Source organism: Pinus tabuliformis, chromosome 6, assembly GCF_031772625.1.
Source record: "Pinus tabuliformis cultivar Carrire ecotype Pingquan chromosome 6, CPIR1, whole genome shotgun sequence".
Classification (NCBI taxonomy): Eukaryota; Viridiplantae; Streptophyta; class Pinopsida; order Pinales; family Pinaceae; genus Pinus; species Pinus tabuliformis.
In genome coordinates this window covers 1,284,608,751-1,284,625,884 of record NC_142292.1, presented here as the reverse complement: position 1 = coordinate 1,284,625,884, position 17,134 = coordinate 1,284,608,751, and the positions used below count along the sequence as shown (strand labels likewise).

Below are 17,134 nucleotides of genomic sequence, written 5' to 3'. Positions count from 1 at the left end.
TACAACTCAACTACTTGTGATTCCAACCAACATCTTACAACTCAACTACTTGTGATTCCAACCAACTTGTGATTCTAATAATTGTTGGTTAGAATCTTGCAAAATAATTTTAAATTATTCATTTTTGTTATTTAAAATGCAATTAACTTGTGATTCTAATAAAGTGATTCTAATAATTGTTGGTTGGAATCTTGCAAAATAATTTTAAATTATTCATTTTTTTTTTATTTAGTAAAATCATTCATTTTTGTTATTTAGTATAATTTTCAAAAATCATTTATTTTTGTTATTTAAAATGTAATTTTGATTTAACTTAGATTTAGTGCTCTGAAAAACTTACTTAGATGAAAAATAATTTTAAATCATTCATTTTTGTTATCTAGTAAAATTATTCATTTTTGTTTTTGTTATTTAAAATGTAATTTTGATTTTATACTTAGATTTAGTACTTTGAAAAAATTACTTAGATGAAAAACTTACTTAGTACTCTGAAAAACTTATAGATTTAGTGCTCTGAAAAACTTACTTAGATTTACTTAGATGAAAAACTTACTTAGTACTCTGAAAAACTCATAGATTTAGTGCTCTGAAAAACTGAAAAACTTATTTAGATTTAGTACTTTGAGAAACTTACTTAGATTTAGTACTCTGAAAAACTTATTTTTAAGAGCACCAGAAATTCACAACCCACTGAAAAACTTACAAAATCTTTAGTGTTCTGAAATTAGATTTATTTAGTATTCTGAAAAGCTTATTTTTTTTAGAGCACCAAAAATTCACAACCCACTGAAAAACTTACTAAATCTTTAGTGTTCTGAAAAAACTGGAAATTCACAACTCAAACTTGAATTTTTTTTTCAAATTTAGTGCTCTGAAAAACCTACTTAAATTTAGTACTCTGAAAAAGTTATTTTTTTAGAGTACTGGAAATTCACAACTCACTGAAAAACTTACTAAATCTTTAGTACTCTGAAAAAACTGGAAATTCACAACTCAAACGGGGGATTCTTCTTTTTGTTATTTAAAATGTAATTTTGATTTTATATATAGATTTAGTGCTCTAAAAATTTAGTGCTTTGAAAAACTTACTTAGATTTAGTACTCTGAAAAACTTATTTTTAGAGCACTGGAAATTCACAACTCACTGAAAAACTTGCTAAATCTTTATTGCTCTGAGGAAATTCACAACTCTGGAAAAACTGGAAATTCACTACTCAAACTGAAAAAACTGGAAATTCACAACTCTGAAAAAACTGGAAATTCACAACTTAAATTTGGGATTCCAAAAAATCTTAACCAAATTATGAACACTCAGAAAAACTATAAAACTTACAACTCAAACTTGGAATTCCAAAAAATTTTAACCAAATTTTGAACACCCAGAAACACTATAAAACTTGGAAAACACATTTCACTACTCAAACGGAAAAGAAAAACGGGAAATTCACAACTCTAAAAAAAAAAACTGAAAAAAAATCACACAAAAACTCCAAGACACCTCCGAGACTATTTCCAAGCATATTTATCGCGTAACTCCAAGCCATCAGCAGAGGGAAGAAAGGTCTTTTCCGTATACTCTCCCTGGCCATATCGGTTGCTATTCGTGGGACTTATGCGGTCGATCAAACCAAATTCTGAACACCCAGAAAAACTCTAAAACTTAGAAAACATATAACACACTAAACTTAGAAAACATATAACACACACAATGCCTGTAATGCATTTGACTTGTTGAGAATAATTATTAATATATTATTCTATAAACTTGCGGTAATCAGATTTGAGAGATATTTTCTATAAACTTGCGGTAATCAGATTTGAGAGATATTTGCTATGTGCGCAGCGTTGGAAATCTCGAGATGTTTTAATGGTTGAGTAATATTTACAAATTTCATATTCAATAAATTCTCAAGAAAAAAATAAAGTTAAACAGGAAGCTACTTGTTATCTTACATTCAAAAATATACAGTCGAAATGTACACAAGTGAACACTAATGTGATCCTCCACAACAATGACGTGTGTACGAAAAGTGAACACTAATGTGATCATCGACAACAATGACATGTACGAAAAGTGAACACTAATGTGATCCTCGACAACAATGACATGTATGAAAATTAAGCGTTGAACAATTTCGATAATTTTGCATATCGATGGCATCTTTGACAACCAGATATCCAATCACATAAAACAATCTCTGAATCATTTATGGTTCTTATGGATTATCTCTTTTATCTTATTTGATCAATCTTAATCCAGTTCTATGTCGTCACCAAAGGGAAAGGGAAGAAGCATAAGAATAAACTCTCATTATACTCGCAGCATATTTGTGTAATTGACAGCAGGAGAATGATATTCCCTAGCCGCTCAAGCATGACTCGCTTTAGTTAATGTAATGGAGAATACCATTTATATTCTTAATCCAGCTCAAATAAAAGCAAAACTTTGTTGGATTACATACATGGTCTATAAAACTAGTCAGCAATCTATATTTTAGGATCTCAACCCCTCAGAGAGTTTGAATCTTTATTTTCTCTCTCTGAAATACAGATTGGTCTATGTTTCGAGATGGGTGGTCTTTACTCTGGGTGGTCTGGATTAGTCTTATTTCTCTGAGAATTGAGTTGCTCTCTACTCTTCTTTGGGTAGTCTGCTATCCTTCTCGCTTCAACCCTTGGTACTACTCTCTTTGTTGTTGGAAAATTATGCTTCAAAGAGAAGGTTCGTGTCGTAGAAGGGGTTGTTGTGCAAATTTACGTTACTACCTCTCATTTCCAAATCGTAGCAAAGAATTTTGTTAATATCTATTATAGAAACAATCCTTGAGCAACCAAAGTGAAATTGATGAATGTTGGGTATGTGTTATAATCTTTGTATGACTATCTTGATGCATGGTTCGTTGCTTCAAGTGTAATGGGGGCTTCATAGGGCTGTCAGCAATCCCTTTGTTCGAGGGATCAAAAAGAAAAAAAAAACCCTTGCTTATGAAGTTTGCACGGAGGCAAAATCACCCTATATGTGGGGGCTCAAGGCAGAGCCCTTGACTGGTAAAGATAAGGACCTTAGGGGCTATGGTTCCCCTACGGAACCCTTACTTAATGAAGAAAGGAAGTATTTACCTACAATAAAATTCCCTATATGTGGGGCCTCAAGGCAGAGCCCTTGACTGGTAAAGATAAGGACCTTAGGGGCTATGGTTCCCCTACGGAACCCTTACTTAACGAAGAAAGGAAGTATTTACCTACAATAAATAACGTCCAATTGCCCTGCCTCGAGTAGTCCCAGATGGGCTTGGTAAGCTTGGTGGTCTAGGCTTATAGCTTATTATGGGCTTGGCTTCAAAAGAATTGCGTGGTTTTTTTTTGTCTATTTTTGGCAGTTTTCGACACAAAGTAATCACCTTAGCAGTTTTATGGCACATGGGATTTTTCCCATGGTTTTGTAGTTTTAGTTAAGTAATTACAGTTGCATTCTAATCCATGGTAAATGGGTTGGCGGTTTATGGATGTTGCGGGATAAATATATTGTATTGTAATGCTATAAAGAAGAATATATTAGAAAAATCGATATGGTTTTCTTGGTTTTGGGATCCCTGGATAAAATCTCTCTGTTAATGTGTGTGATTGCCATTGGATCATTTTTGTTTCATTAAGAACCTATTTGTAACAATTAATTGTGCACTTAGCTTAAAACATACATTTGGTATCATAGTAGTTTTGGCTTTAAGGGGATGCCTATGTGTCTAAGGGGTTTTGGTTGGGCCTGTGGCAGATCTTGTTACGATGGGAGATCCACAAAGTTGATTCTTGTGGTGAAAGGAAATGGTGAGAAATTCAAAGGCAGATATTGATAAATTCAATAGGTAGAGTTTTGAGTTGTGGAAGCTCAAAATGGAAGATTTTTGATGGATAGAGATTAGTGGATCGTTGTGGATCTGGGTTATGCATCGACAAGGATGTCGAAAAAATATTACACCAAGTTGGATCAAAAGGAAAAGAGCACAATATGGTTGTCTCTCTCAGATTCAGTACCACTGAATGTTTTAGGGAACCTACAACAACGGCTTGTGGAACAAGTTAGGGGTTTCTATCAGTCCAAATCTTAGGTGAAAAAGTTGTTCTTGCGAAAGAAGATGCATATTATGGTAAGTCAATGAATATCTTTTGAATTCCCTAAATACTGTGGTAAGTTAGCTATTATATTTTGACATTAAGATTTCAGATGAAGATAAGTGTATCAGTTTGTTGTGTTCTTTACTAGATTTGTCGAATAGTCCAGTTTTTGTCATAGATAGTAATACAACTACTTTAAGTTTTGATGAAATACTCTAATCATTGCTATAAGAGGTGATGACACGAAAAATAGGGAAAGTCCAAACACAATTTCCTTTCCATTGCTATAAGAGGAGATGACACAAAAAACATGGAAAGTCCAAACATAATTTCCCTTCCTGTAAGAGGACTGTAATACCCTTGCCTATTTATGATGTAAATGTGTGTAACAAGATATTAGACTAGTGAGTCGGAGTCACTTTTGTGGGTCTGAATGCCTATGTATTTATATTTTGCATTTGGGGGCTAGTATGCCTGGGCTCCTATGCCAATTTTGATTACATGGTTGAAGGGTCAGGATTGTAATATGATGTAACTAATGTACATATTTATAATGAATTAATATAAAATAGTATGGCTATAAAGTCCATTCCATAATAACAGTATGGGGGCTATGCAACTTCACAGTGACAAGGGACAATGTTGCGGATGACGGATCATGGATGATGAAATCATTTAGGGCCCACGAGGCTTCAAAGTGCCACATGGATGAGAGAGGACATATAGTTAAGGGCAATATATGCATACTTGTTTGTAGGCCTCATTATTATTATTATGATTATTATTATCATTACCAGGATGATTATGAGAAGGAGATGATGATTGGACTTCGGTTCAGAGCAATTGACTAGTGAACCTTGAGCTTGGGTTCTGGACCAGCTGGAAGTTGTGTCAGTTTATTCCTGGAGGGTGCCTGGAGCAACATGGCTATGGGTTGGCAGCATGGAAGTTAGCCTGGAGGGTGTCTAGAGACCTGGACAACATGAGCATTGAGTTGGCACCTTTGTCATGGATGCATGGTTATTTCTGGTTACAATTTCTCGTGGAGTTTCAACCCTAGCTCGAGGTTGACTTATGGTTGAAACCTATGAACCACGTGGTTTATGGCAGGGCAGAACATGGAAGGCCCATAGCAAGTCAGTATATTTTTACTGGATAAGTGTTCAATTTGTGTTGTGTTGGTATATGGTTTACTATTAAAACCCTAGCTTTGGGGTTCATGTGCAATTGTTTTTCATGCTTATAATTCCTCTGTGAAAATTCATTTATGTTCCTTATTTACTGTACATACTATTTACCTGTGTGCGCTGATGCATTTTATTCTTTGTTGTAAACCCAATTGGGGTTTTACGTTAATAATTTTCAATATTGTTAATTAATGGATAATTTCATTGTGCGATGTTATAAATTTGGTTCATATGTGTGGACAATGGAGTTATAAGCATTCTGGGACTCCATATTTATATATCCAATACTGTTGGGATGTAGAAATGGTTGTGTTACGTTTGGGGATTTTGCTGCCAAAGAGGAATTGAGTATTTTTAAGTGTTATGATTGTAGTAGTGTTTCCCAGTAGGAGGTTGGGGATGTTACAAAGTGGTATCAGAACTAGTTTCAACATTAGGCTTGATTGGGCCACAATTGGAAGCGAAATGACAAGTTGCAAGTTGATCACTAATTGTTTTATGGAAGTCACAGTAGTGGGTGTCTACCAACTATTTGACAAAAGTCAAAGTGATGAAAATTATTAAAAAAAAAATATTGACAAGAAGCAGTAGTGCCCAGAAAGGATTCAAGCAGTAGAATAATTGTGAATAGAGCGAAAATGGTAATTAATAGGTAAGATTGTAAGTTATAAGTATTCTTTGGAGATTCAATGAAAGATTATACAAACTAGTATAAAATAATATATATATATATATATATATAAAGAATTATTTTGAAGAATTTTGTAATGTTGTAAGAGACAGTAAAAATTATAAAATTTATAAATGTTTTGAACTCTAACATTCCAAACTAGGAAAATATAGTGAATAACAGATGCATGAACTAAGCTACAAAATACAAAATTTTGAATACACAAAATACAATAAGTAAACACAGAAAATGGGACCAATGTATGCACCATTGTATTAATTTGGAGAAAATGAATACATCAATGATAGAAATGGAACTCGGGGTTGCTACTACAAGTTATGACAATAACCTAGGTGAGAATACAATGCTCCAAGCACTAGAAAGGTCCCCAGAAAGAATTGCGCAATACCCAAGCAAAATTATTGTTACTGCTGGAAATGGCTCTAAGTTTCATCCCTAAAAAATGCTGAGAAAATTCTACCAAGTTAACTGGGGTCACCCCACACAAAACCCATAAAAACCTAGAAAGTGTTTGGGTTGAATCCAACATACCTGAGTGACCCCAAGAAATGCGTGTAGCTCTAACTAGTTGATTGAATGTGTTGTAGGAAGAAATCTTTTGTAGGATACTCAAATCAACTGCTAGAAAAATCTCCTCCAACACTTGCAAATCACTCCTCAAAATCTCCTTATTTCTCCTTAGCCAAACTCCCTCAAAATCTCCTGCTCTCAATGAATGCGTAGAAGAATGCCCAGTGACCCCTACGTAGACCCAGATTAGAATAATTAGACCCTCCAAGATGTTGCACTTTCAACCCTACAAATTACCAAGGGAAACTCGCTCTTCAGATGGATGAATTTCCTACAATATCTTCGGGCCAACGTCTACTTGTTGGCTCGACTCACCCAAAATTTCTCCTTCTGTGCCTTAAGAAAAGCATGCACCAGTTGATGAATGGTCTACAATGTAGCTCCTCAAATGCCTAGAACAATCTCCTTCTTACTCTCCTAGGGTGACACTTGAAGTTCATCGAAGGTAGAGGCAGAATTCCCACTTGGAAATCCCTTGTGCTAAGCAGCATTGGTTAACTTGGTTGAACAACTCAATAAAGCTCAAGTTCATATATCAAATTTCAAAAGTCCCAAAATAATGCCTTCTTCTTCTATTTATACTTGATGTCCCTCCTCTCCTTGTGGGCTCCACCAATTCAAGCTCCTTCCCTTCCCTCCTTTCTCCCAAATTCGAATTTCCTAAGGGGTAATAATTCCCCTTTTGGGTGCCCTCCACATTCCACCATCAAATCAAGTCTCCCTTTTCTCTAATGTTTCTAGCCTCCTATCTTCAAAATGAAAATGGGGTCTTCCCCAACCAACTTTTCCTAAGTTTATCAATGCCAAAATTGTCAAAATTATAAAAAGGTAATACACTTAGAAAAAAATTATTTATTGGGTACATCACAGTACTCCCCTTCCAAAGCTTTCTTGTCCTCAAGCAACTATAATGCTGGATTTTGCAATACATGTTCCCCCTCCCATGTGGCATCCTCTTCTGGAAAGTCTATGCATGAGACAAGGAACTCTCAGATGATTCTATTCTTGAGCTTCTCTTCCCTCACCTCTAGAATATCTTCTAGAACCAAAACCAAGTGTCCCTCATCATCCAATGGTGGTAATTTTGTGGCAACTATGGCCTGCAATACCAAGTCCTACTTCATGAAGGACACATGAAACACATTGTGTACTTTTCTCCCTAGCAGAAGCTCCAGCTCATAAGCTACCTCTCCTACTCGCCAATCACCCTATATGGTCCATAAAAGGGGCACTTGAGCTTCTTGAGCTTTTGCTTTAGCGTAGACTCTCTATATGGCTACAAACGCAAAAAGACTAGGTCCCCGACCTCAACTTGCCTCTCAACTCTATGATGTTTTTCATACATCTTCTACTGGTCCTATGCAGTCTGTAAGTTATGCTTAAGAGATCTAAGGATCTCTTGGCTCTCTTGTAACAATTCCTTGGCCCCAGTGACCCTGCTGTCTGTTGTTGCTTTTTCTGGCACCTGTAGCACAAGTGCTTCAGGAGACATAGAAACATTTCTAAAAATAGCCTCTGAGTTAATTGTAGACCAGTGCCTAGTACATCTTAGATAGAGGAGTTCTTTGGAAGATTATCAGTGAGGTGTTTCAGCAACACTCCAATTGTCACGTTATTAAAAAGATAATAAAAGGAGCTTGCTTGAATCAGCCTTCATGAAGGTAAACTCAAGCCAATACATGGGTCCATATGCTCAGAGGGTAAATTGGGCCAACCTCAAAGAGAAATGCCTGGTTCTGGTGGTCGACACACAATAACAAGTAGCTTAATATTGATGTTGTAGTAAAGCAAAGAGGAGGAATGGGAGGACAAAAATCAGTGCGTAGGGCTAATTGCAATGCAGAATCCTAAGCCATGATATTCCAGCAGAAATATAGAAGAGGGAGAAGGTGAAGGAGCGGAAAGAGTGGAGCGCTAGTCAAGGTTTCAAGCCATATACCTCATGGGCACATTTGTCACCAAAAGCACAAGTAAATTTGTGCACGTTACAGGTACTTAAGTAAATCTATAGCTAACACAAATACTATTGCTACTTAGTAACAAATATACAATCATGAACAAGGTTGAAACCTGCGGCTTCACCACGCTATTTTATAGAAATAAAAAAATATATGAAATGAGATTTACAAAGGGGAAAACAAACTGCATGTTGCCACGATTGGAATCACCAAAGAGTTTCATTAATCTTCAAAATGAGTCCCATTCACCAGTCCATTTACATTCGGCAATCTACAGCTCAAGTCCCTCATGAAAAATCAATTAGAACCAAAATGTAACCAAAGAATTTGGACCACTACGGGTGCAGAATTCTGGAACCTCTATTAAGTGTTTCTCCCCCTTTATTTATAAGGAGAAGGGGGGGCTTTGAATCAACATTTACAAAATATCTCACTCAAGGGCCAGCAGTCCGGTTGACCAACTACCTTGGCCTACAATAGCTCTATTGCCCATAATGATTTCTAAGGATTTGATTCCTTTCTTGAAAATAAACAGAAATTACAGAATAATGAAAAGAAAAGGAAAACGGAAAGACAATGGAGGAAGTATCCCTCTGTCGTTCTGTGAAGGCCACTGATTAGGCCACGTCTCTGCCTGAATCGCCCATTCTCTAGAGCTAGGAGTGGTTCAACTGTGAGTTTTATGTCATGGTATAGTAACAAAGGCCATCTGGGCAGTACTTTGTCTTCCCTCTGCATGGACCTCCATGCTGAATCGTCAAGTCCTCCTGAGCTTCCATACATTCATTTACTCACAGGAGATGTGTAGTGAAGCAGTCGAATCCATTTCTGCGGCCCTTATAGTCCTTGGTTTCTTGTTGCAGGGGCTTCTACAAGATTAGCCCATATCGATTTGCCACTGCTCCATACCTCTATTAACAGTCTCAACTGATGTCCCATCCACCTTTAAAGCTCTGTACCACGCTATCAGAACATTACTACATTAGGAATTTTATTCTAGAGGACGTTACAAACAACAAGTCCCAATGCTCCTTAGGTCCCCTTTGGTTAACCCCCCTTCAGTATTTCTTCATCATAGGACCAGAGGCTATGACCGGGTGCTTAGCCTTAAGGCACTAGGGCCTTTAGACTCATGTCGAGGGTCGTTTTCCTTTTATAAAGCGTTCTTTGCCCCTTTCCTTTAAGTCTTCATGACCATGTGCCCTTTATCGGAGCTCCTTTCTCGGTGGAGCGCAATCGGGGTTTTGAGTCGAGACTTTTACATTGCAGCCATGAGGTGCTTGCAATCCTTTAGCACTCAGCCCCTTGGTTCCTTGACTCTTTATGTGATCATGAGCCAGCCCCCCTTATCGGAGCCCCCCAATCGGAGGTTCGCAATCAGAGATTCCTTTTTGATGCAAAAAAAAACCACCGATTGTTGATCACCCTTCATGCTTAGCCCCTGGATCTTTTAGCTCTTTATGTGACTATGGGCCAGCCCTTGTATCAAGACCCCTTTATTGCACTTTCCCATGTGCGCACTACTTTAGAAAGTGTCGATAAGCCTCAACCTCTTATTTCTGATTGCTGATGTGACGTCATCACTGCCACATAGCACCTCCTCAGTGGCGACACGTGTCACCCGAATATGCCCTCTTTGGACCTTTGAAAATGTCAAATCTGCATGCCATGTGTCCTCTGACTGCCATGTCATTCTAACATCAGTGCCATAGTGTCTTTACCAGATCCAATAATATTCTGCCACGTGGCCTCCTGGAGGAGAGAGAAAAAGGCCCGCCTACCCCTGGTTTTGCGTTGATTTCCTTTGTTAAATGTTTTCGGCCCTCCCAACTCTTTAACACTATCGACATTTGTTGATCACAACTTTGTTAAGGTTGACGCTTTGAAAGCGCTGATAGTCGATCACCAATACGCCCTGGACCCATCAATTTACAATTGTCAATCTATCTTTGTTGTTGCGATCGTCGATCGCTGATTCACCGCGCTGATATAGGACCTCTAATATATCGGACATCTGACATGTGGTGTGCCGATATGCGCTTAGTGCCACTGACGAGAAATCATCGATCACCGATTTGCAACGTGGGCGATCATTGATCGCTGATTTCACCCCACACCTGCTACTGCTTTGAGAAAACCCCGATTGCGATTTGCGACATGCTCCTGGACCTCTAATATGCTCTTCTCCCTTATTTCAACAGTGACAGAACCCTTAACTTTAACAGGCCATATCTTCTGATTCCGGGGTCCATTTGAGGAGTTCCATATACCGTTGGAAAGATTATTCCGAGCACTATCCAATGGAGAGGGTCCAATTTAGCTTTGAGAGCTTCTATGGTTTTGGAGATGGCTGCAACTTTTCTTCTCTTTTGCACCCTTTTGACAGTTGAAAACAAATTTTGCAGTGAGTGACAACATTGGCTCCAACTCAGGACAGTGCCTTGCTGGAAAGGTGTTGAACACCTGCAGGCTAGTAGCCTTCACCATTGGGAATGGAGTTAAAAATATAATGAACTTGTACAACCATAAAATCTCCATGAAACTTTGTTTGTAGGGAGTCCTTTCCTCATCAAACTGAAATGCAGAAAAATAAATTCTACCAACTGGAAAAAAAATGCTTAGCTAGTGAGCTTATTTATATACAACTCTTACCTACGTATAGGGCTCAATTCACCTAAGTGAGTTCAACCCTCCAATGGAGCCATGCCAGCATTTGGCTGTTGGACATAATGCCTCCTTGTTGCTTAAATTTAAAAATTAAACTAAGCATGCACCATGAAAAATCTTCAAAGAAAAAACTCGATGCATACTCCAAAAACAACCATTGATACTGACCAAAGAATGTGCTCATGTAATCAGCTATAGGGTCATAGGATCAGCAAGAAGAATTTGCAACTGCCTTATTTCCATTGATTTTTTTTTTACCGATATCTTCTCGGTCAAGGCAGCCACAAATACTATTCAACTCCTCAGCCTTAGATTTTTTAAGAAAATCTTGTTGCTGATCTTTTTCTACCCATTTGCCAACGGGCCAACCCTCTTGAAAATATGCAATAGAATCTTCAGTTTCTGAACTATAAGAATCATAGATTGGAGGGCCTACTGAGAATTACCAGTAGGGACCTTTATGTAATAAGTAATCACAAACACTGCTCGGTCCTTCAACTTTGGGCTCTTCTTGAAAAATTTGTTGCTGGGAGCCTTCTCCCCACTTGCTGGTAAACAACTCCCTTTGAAACTCTGTGACCGTCTCATCCTCCTCTGAATAATATGAATCATAAATTGGATGAGTTTCTTGAACTTGTTCTCCAGGAGAAGGCTGTGAATAGTGGCCTCGAGCCTCTTCTTTTTGTGCATCTTCCCATGACTGGGACTATTGTAGTTCTGCATCGCTCGACTTCCCATCGGACTCATACTCATCATAAGAAGGAGAATCATCAAATTCAATAGAATAAGATTTCTAGGGGTTTATTTGCAGCTTGATGATGTTTCCTTCTTTGATTTCTTGATCATTGGGCAATGCTTCCTTATGTGAGTAGATATCTTCTTGGAATGGAGTCTCCCAAACATTTTCAGTTGGATCATTACCCTCAGGGATACTTTCAACATTAAAATGTGTACAACAATCTTCAAACAGAGCATTCGGTGGATATAATCTTTTGCAATGATGATGGAATGCTATATGAAAACATTTTAAGGAGGATATGCTGCCACGAGGTATTGTTTTGTACCAATCTTTAAAATCTTCTTCTAAAGAGTACATGAACAATTTCATTTGTGCATCTTTAAATATAATACCCTATTTCTCCATTCATTCATGAAAATCTTTAAGGCATTGGTGAAGCCTTCTATCTATGTTCCCACTGAATCTAGGCAAATAGATATTCCATTCATGAAATGAAGGGACATGATTGGGATAACCAGCAATAGAAGAAAAATCCAGTGGGGAAAATTGGTTGGCTAGGAATGCAGGAATGGCCATTTTGAAACCCCTTTAGGTGAGTGAGCTCAAGTTCAAAGGTAGGGGAAAATTTCAGCTGCTTTAGCATCAGAGTGAGTATGAGGCTACTTAAAAGCCAGGATGATCAGATAGAGATGGATAGTAGAGTTTCCAGGATGTTTACCATAATATTGAAACAATGGAGTCGCCAAGGTGAGATATCTTCAACCCACACTTCCCTTGCTCACCTAACAGAGGGAATGTAAAAATTTGTTGTACCCAGGGAATAATATTCTAATCTGTTCCCCAATAACGACACCAGAAATATGTTGTCACTTTTTCTAGCACCTGCAGCACAAATGCTTCAGGAAACATATAAAGATTCCTAGAGACAGCCTCTAGGTTGATTGTAGACTAGTGCCTAGGACATCTTAGATAGAGGAGTGCTTTGGAATATTATCAATCAGGGGTTTCGGAAGCACTCCAATTGTCACGTTATTAAAAATATAATAAAAGGAGTGTTTCAATCAGCTTTCATGAAGGTATCCTCAAGCCAATAAATGGGTCCAAATGTTGAGGGGGTAAATCGGTCCAACCTCCGTGAGAAATGTCTGGTTCTGGTTGTCGACACACAACAACAAGCAGCTTAATATTGACGTTGCAATAAAGAAAAGAGGAGGAAAGGGAGGAGGGAAATCGGTGCATAGTACTGATTGCAATGTAGAATCCTAAGCCACCATGTTCCAACAGAAATATGGAAGAGGGAGGAGGTGAAAGAGCAGAAAGAGTGGAGCGATAGTCAAAGTTTCAAGCCATATACCTCATTGGCACATTTGTCGCCAAAAGAATAAGTAAATCTATGCACATTACAGGTACTTAAGTAAATCTGTAGCTAACACAAGTATTATTGCTACTTAGTAACAAATATACAATCATGAACAAGGGTGAAACCTGCAGCTTCACCACACTATTTCAAAGAAAGAAAAACATATATGAAATGAGGTTTACAAAGGGGAAAACATATTGCGCGTTGCCATGATTGGAATCACCAAAGAGTTTCATTAATCTTCAAAATGAGTCTCATTCACCAATCTATTTACATTCGGCAATCTACACCTCAAGTCCCTCATGAAAAATCAATTAGAACCAAAGTGGAAAAAAATAATTTGGACCAGTGTGGGTGTAGAATTCTAGAACCTCTATTAAGTGTTTCTCCCCCTTTATTTATACAGAGAAGGGGGGGCTTTTAATCAACATTTATAAAATATCTCAGTCAAGGGCCAGTTGTCCAATTGACCAACTGCCTCGGCCTGCAATAGCTCTACCACCCACAATGATTTCTAAGTATTTGATTCCTTTCTTGAAAATAAGCAGAAATTACAGAATAATGAAAAAAAAGGAAAACAGAAAGACAATGGAGGAAGTATCCCTCTGTCGTTCCTGTGAAGGCCCCTGATCAAACCACGTCTCTGCCAGAATGTGTACCTCTAGCTGCTCAGTTGGTCCCTGTCGCTTTCGCCTTAACTGCCTGAATCGCCTGTTCTCTAGAGCTGGGAGTGGTTCAACTAATTTTTATGTCACAGTACAGTAACAAAGGCCATTTGGGCAGTACTTTGTCTTCCCTCTGCATGGACCTCCATGCTAAATCGTCAAGTCCTCCTAAGCTTCCATACATTCATTTACTCACAGGAGACGTACAGTCAAGCAGTTGAATCCATTTATGTGGCCCTTGTAGTCCTTGGTTTCTTGTTGCAGGGGTTTCCACAAGATTAGCCCATATCGATTTGCCACTACTCCATACCTCTATTCACAGTCTCAACTGCCGACCCATCCACCTTTAAAGCTTTGTACCACACTATCAGAACATTACCGCATCCGGACTTTTATTCTAGAGGACGTCACAAACAGCAAGTCCCGATGCTCCTTAGGACCCCTTTGGTTAACTCCCTTCAATATTTATTCATCATAGGAGTAGATGCTATGACCGGGTGCTTAGCCCTAAGGCTCTAGGGCCTTTAGACTCCCATCAGGGGCTGTTTTCCTTTTATAAAGCGCTCTTTGCCCCTTTCCTCTAAGTCTTCATGACTATGCACCCTTTATCAGTGCTCCTTTCTCGGTGGATCACAATTGAGGTTTTCAGTCGAGACTTTTACATTGGAGTCGTGACGTGCTTGCAATCTCTAATTGCGATAGTCCTTTAGCACTCGACCCTTTAGTTCCTCGGCTCTTTATGTGATCACGGGCCAGCCCCCCTTATCGGAGCCCCCCAATCAGAGGTTCGCAATCGACGATTCCTTTTTGGTGCATAACATAACCGCTAGTCACTAATCGTCGATCACCCTTTGTGCTTAGCCCCTGGTTCTTTTAGCTCTTTATGTGACTATGGGCCAACCCCTGTATCGAAGCCCCTTTTTCACACTTTCCCATGTGCACACTGCGTTACAAAGTGCCGATAAGCCTCAACCTTCGATTTGTGATTGTCAATGTGACGTCATCACTGCCACATGGCAACTCTTGAGTGGTGAAATGTGTCACCCGGATATGTCCTCTTTGGACCTTTGAAAATGCCAGATCTACATGCCACGTGTCCTCCATACTGCCACATCATGATGACTTCAGCACCACCATGTCTTTACCAAATCCAATAAAATTATGCCATGTGGCCTCCTGGAGGAGAGAGAAAAAAGCCCACCTGCCCTTGTTTTTGCGTTGATTTCCTTTGTTAAATGTTTTCTCAGCACTTTAACACTGAAGGAACAATCCTGACTCTTTAACATTATCAACGTTTGTTGATCGCAACTTTGTTAAGGTTGACGCTTTGAAAGCACCGATAGTCGATCGTCGATATGGCCTGTACCCGCCGATTTGCGATTTTCGATTTATCTATGTCATTGTGATCGCCAATCACCGATTCACCCCACAAATACATGATCTCTAATATATCGAACATCTGACTTGCGATGCGCCGATACACACTTAGTGCCACTGACGATAAATCTCTGATCACCAAATTGCGACATCGGCGATCGCTAATCGCTGATTTCACCCCGCACCTACTACTGATTTCAGAAAACCCCGATTGCGATTTGCGACATGCTCCTAGACCTCCGATATGCTCTTCTCCCTTATTTCAACGATGACAAAACCCTCAACTTTAAAAGGTCATATCTTCTGATTCCAGGGTCCATTTGAGGAATTCCATATACCGTTGGAAAGCTTATTCCAAGAACTATCTAGTGGAGAGGGTTTGATTTAGGTTTGAGAGCTTCTGTGGTTTTGGATATGGCTACAACTTTTCTGCTCTTTTGCACTTTTTTGACAGCTAAAAGCAAACTTTGCAGTGAGTGACAACATTGTCTCCAAAAACTATGTCAACAAAAGACAATGCATCATAACCATATAAAGGATGGAAAGGTGACAAACCTATAGACATATAGTATGTGGTGTTGTAGCAGTACTCCCCAAGATGTAGCCACCTCACCCATGGACATTTATGCCCTATCATGTAGTTCCAGAGATAATCCTCCTTCCACTTGTTCACAATCTCAATTTATCCATTGGTTTGGGGGTGATAATGGGTACTGGGAGTGAGCTTTGTTCCCACACCTAAACAATTTCTGCCAAAATGCACCCATGAATATATTGTCCCGGTCACTAACAATGATCTTTGGAAGACAATGCAACCTGAATACTTCTCTGAAGAATAGCTTCGCTACCTGCGAAGTTGAGCACCAAGATGGAATACCAAAGAAGTGGGTGAATTTCGTCAATTGGTCCACCACCACATAGATGCAGTCTTTCCCTTGCACCATCGGAATACCGATGATGAAATCCATAGAAATAATCTCCCACTTCCTCTCTATAATAGACATAGGCTAAAGGAACCCTGTAGGATGTGTTTGCTCCCCCTTATTTCGCTGGCATACATCACACTCTTGTACATCCCTGATAACATCCTCGTTGAGGCCCCTCCAAGCGAAGCTCTCCCTGATAGCCATGTATGTCTTGAGAAACCCCTGATCCCCAGCCAAGGGTGATTCATGTGCTTCTTACATGATCCTCTATCGCAATTGTTATCCCGATACCAAATAGATCTAGTCCTTGTAATAAATCACCTTGTTCATAACCATGTATTTGCCATCCCCAACAGTGTCATCCAAGATCTCACATGCCTACCGATCCTTGGAGTACTCCACTAGCGACTGCGCCCTCTAGTCCTAAGTGATGTCCATAAGGGAGAGTGTCATGGGGCTCTTAGATAATGCATCTACTACCACATTCTGTTTTCCCTTGACATACTCTATATCAAAGTCGTATGCTTGGATCTTGCTAACCGACTTCTGTTGTTTCTCATTCAACTCTCTCTGCTCCAAAAATAATGGAAGATTATTGTGATCAGTCTTCACTCCAAACTTGTTACTCACCAAATACTGTCGGAATTTGGCCAACATGTGCATAATGGCCACCATCTCCTTATCATATATGGAATATAACCTCTCATGACTCTATAGCTTTGGGCTCTCGAATGAAATTGGGTGTCCCTCTTGCATCAAAACTGCCCCAATGCCCTCTCCAAATGAATCACACTCCAAAACAAAGGGTTTCATAAAGTATGGTAATGTTAGAGAAATTTTGAGGTCTAAAATGGGCCTCCTAAGGAATAATATAAAATAAT

At 38.9% G+C, this 17,134-nt stretch overlaps 1 long non-coding RNA gene across 2 annotated transcripts in view; it reads right to left on the bottom strand.

Annotated features, from left to right (window-relative positions):
- Nucleotides 1-1,267: 1,267 nt before the first annotated feature.
- LOC149263326 (uncharacterized) overlaps nucleotides 1,268-17,134 on the bottom strand; it is an 80,792-nt gene continuing 64,925 nt past the window's right edge. The window contains exon 4 of one of the 2 annotated variants that reach the window (XR_016259251.1): nucleotides 1,268-1,634. This is a non-coding gene — a long non-coding RNA (uncharacterized LOC149263326). The remainder of the gene's footprint in view (nucleotides 1,635-17,134) is intronic. The other variant, XR_016259253.1, reaches the window with a different exon arrangement.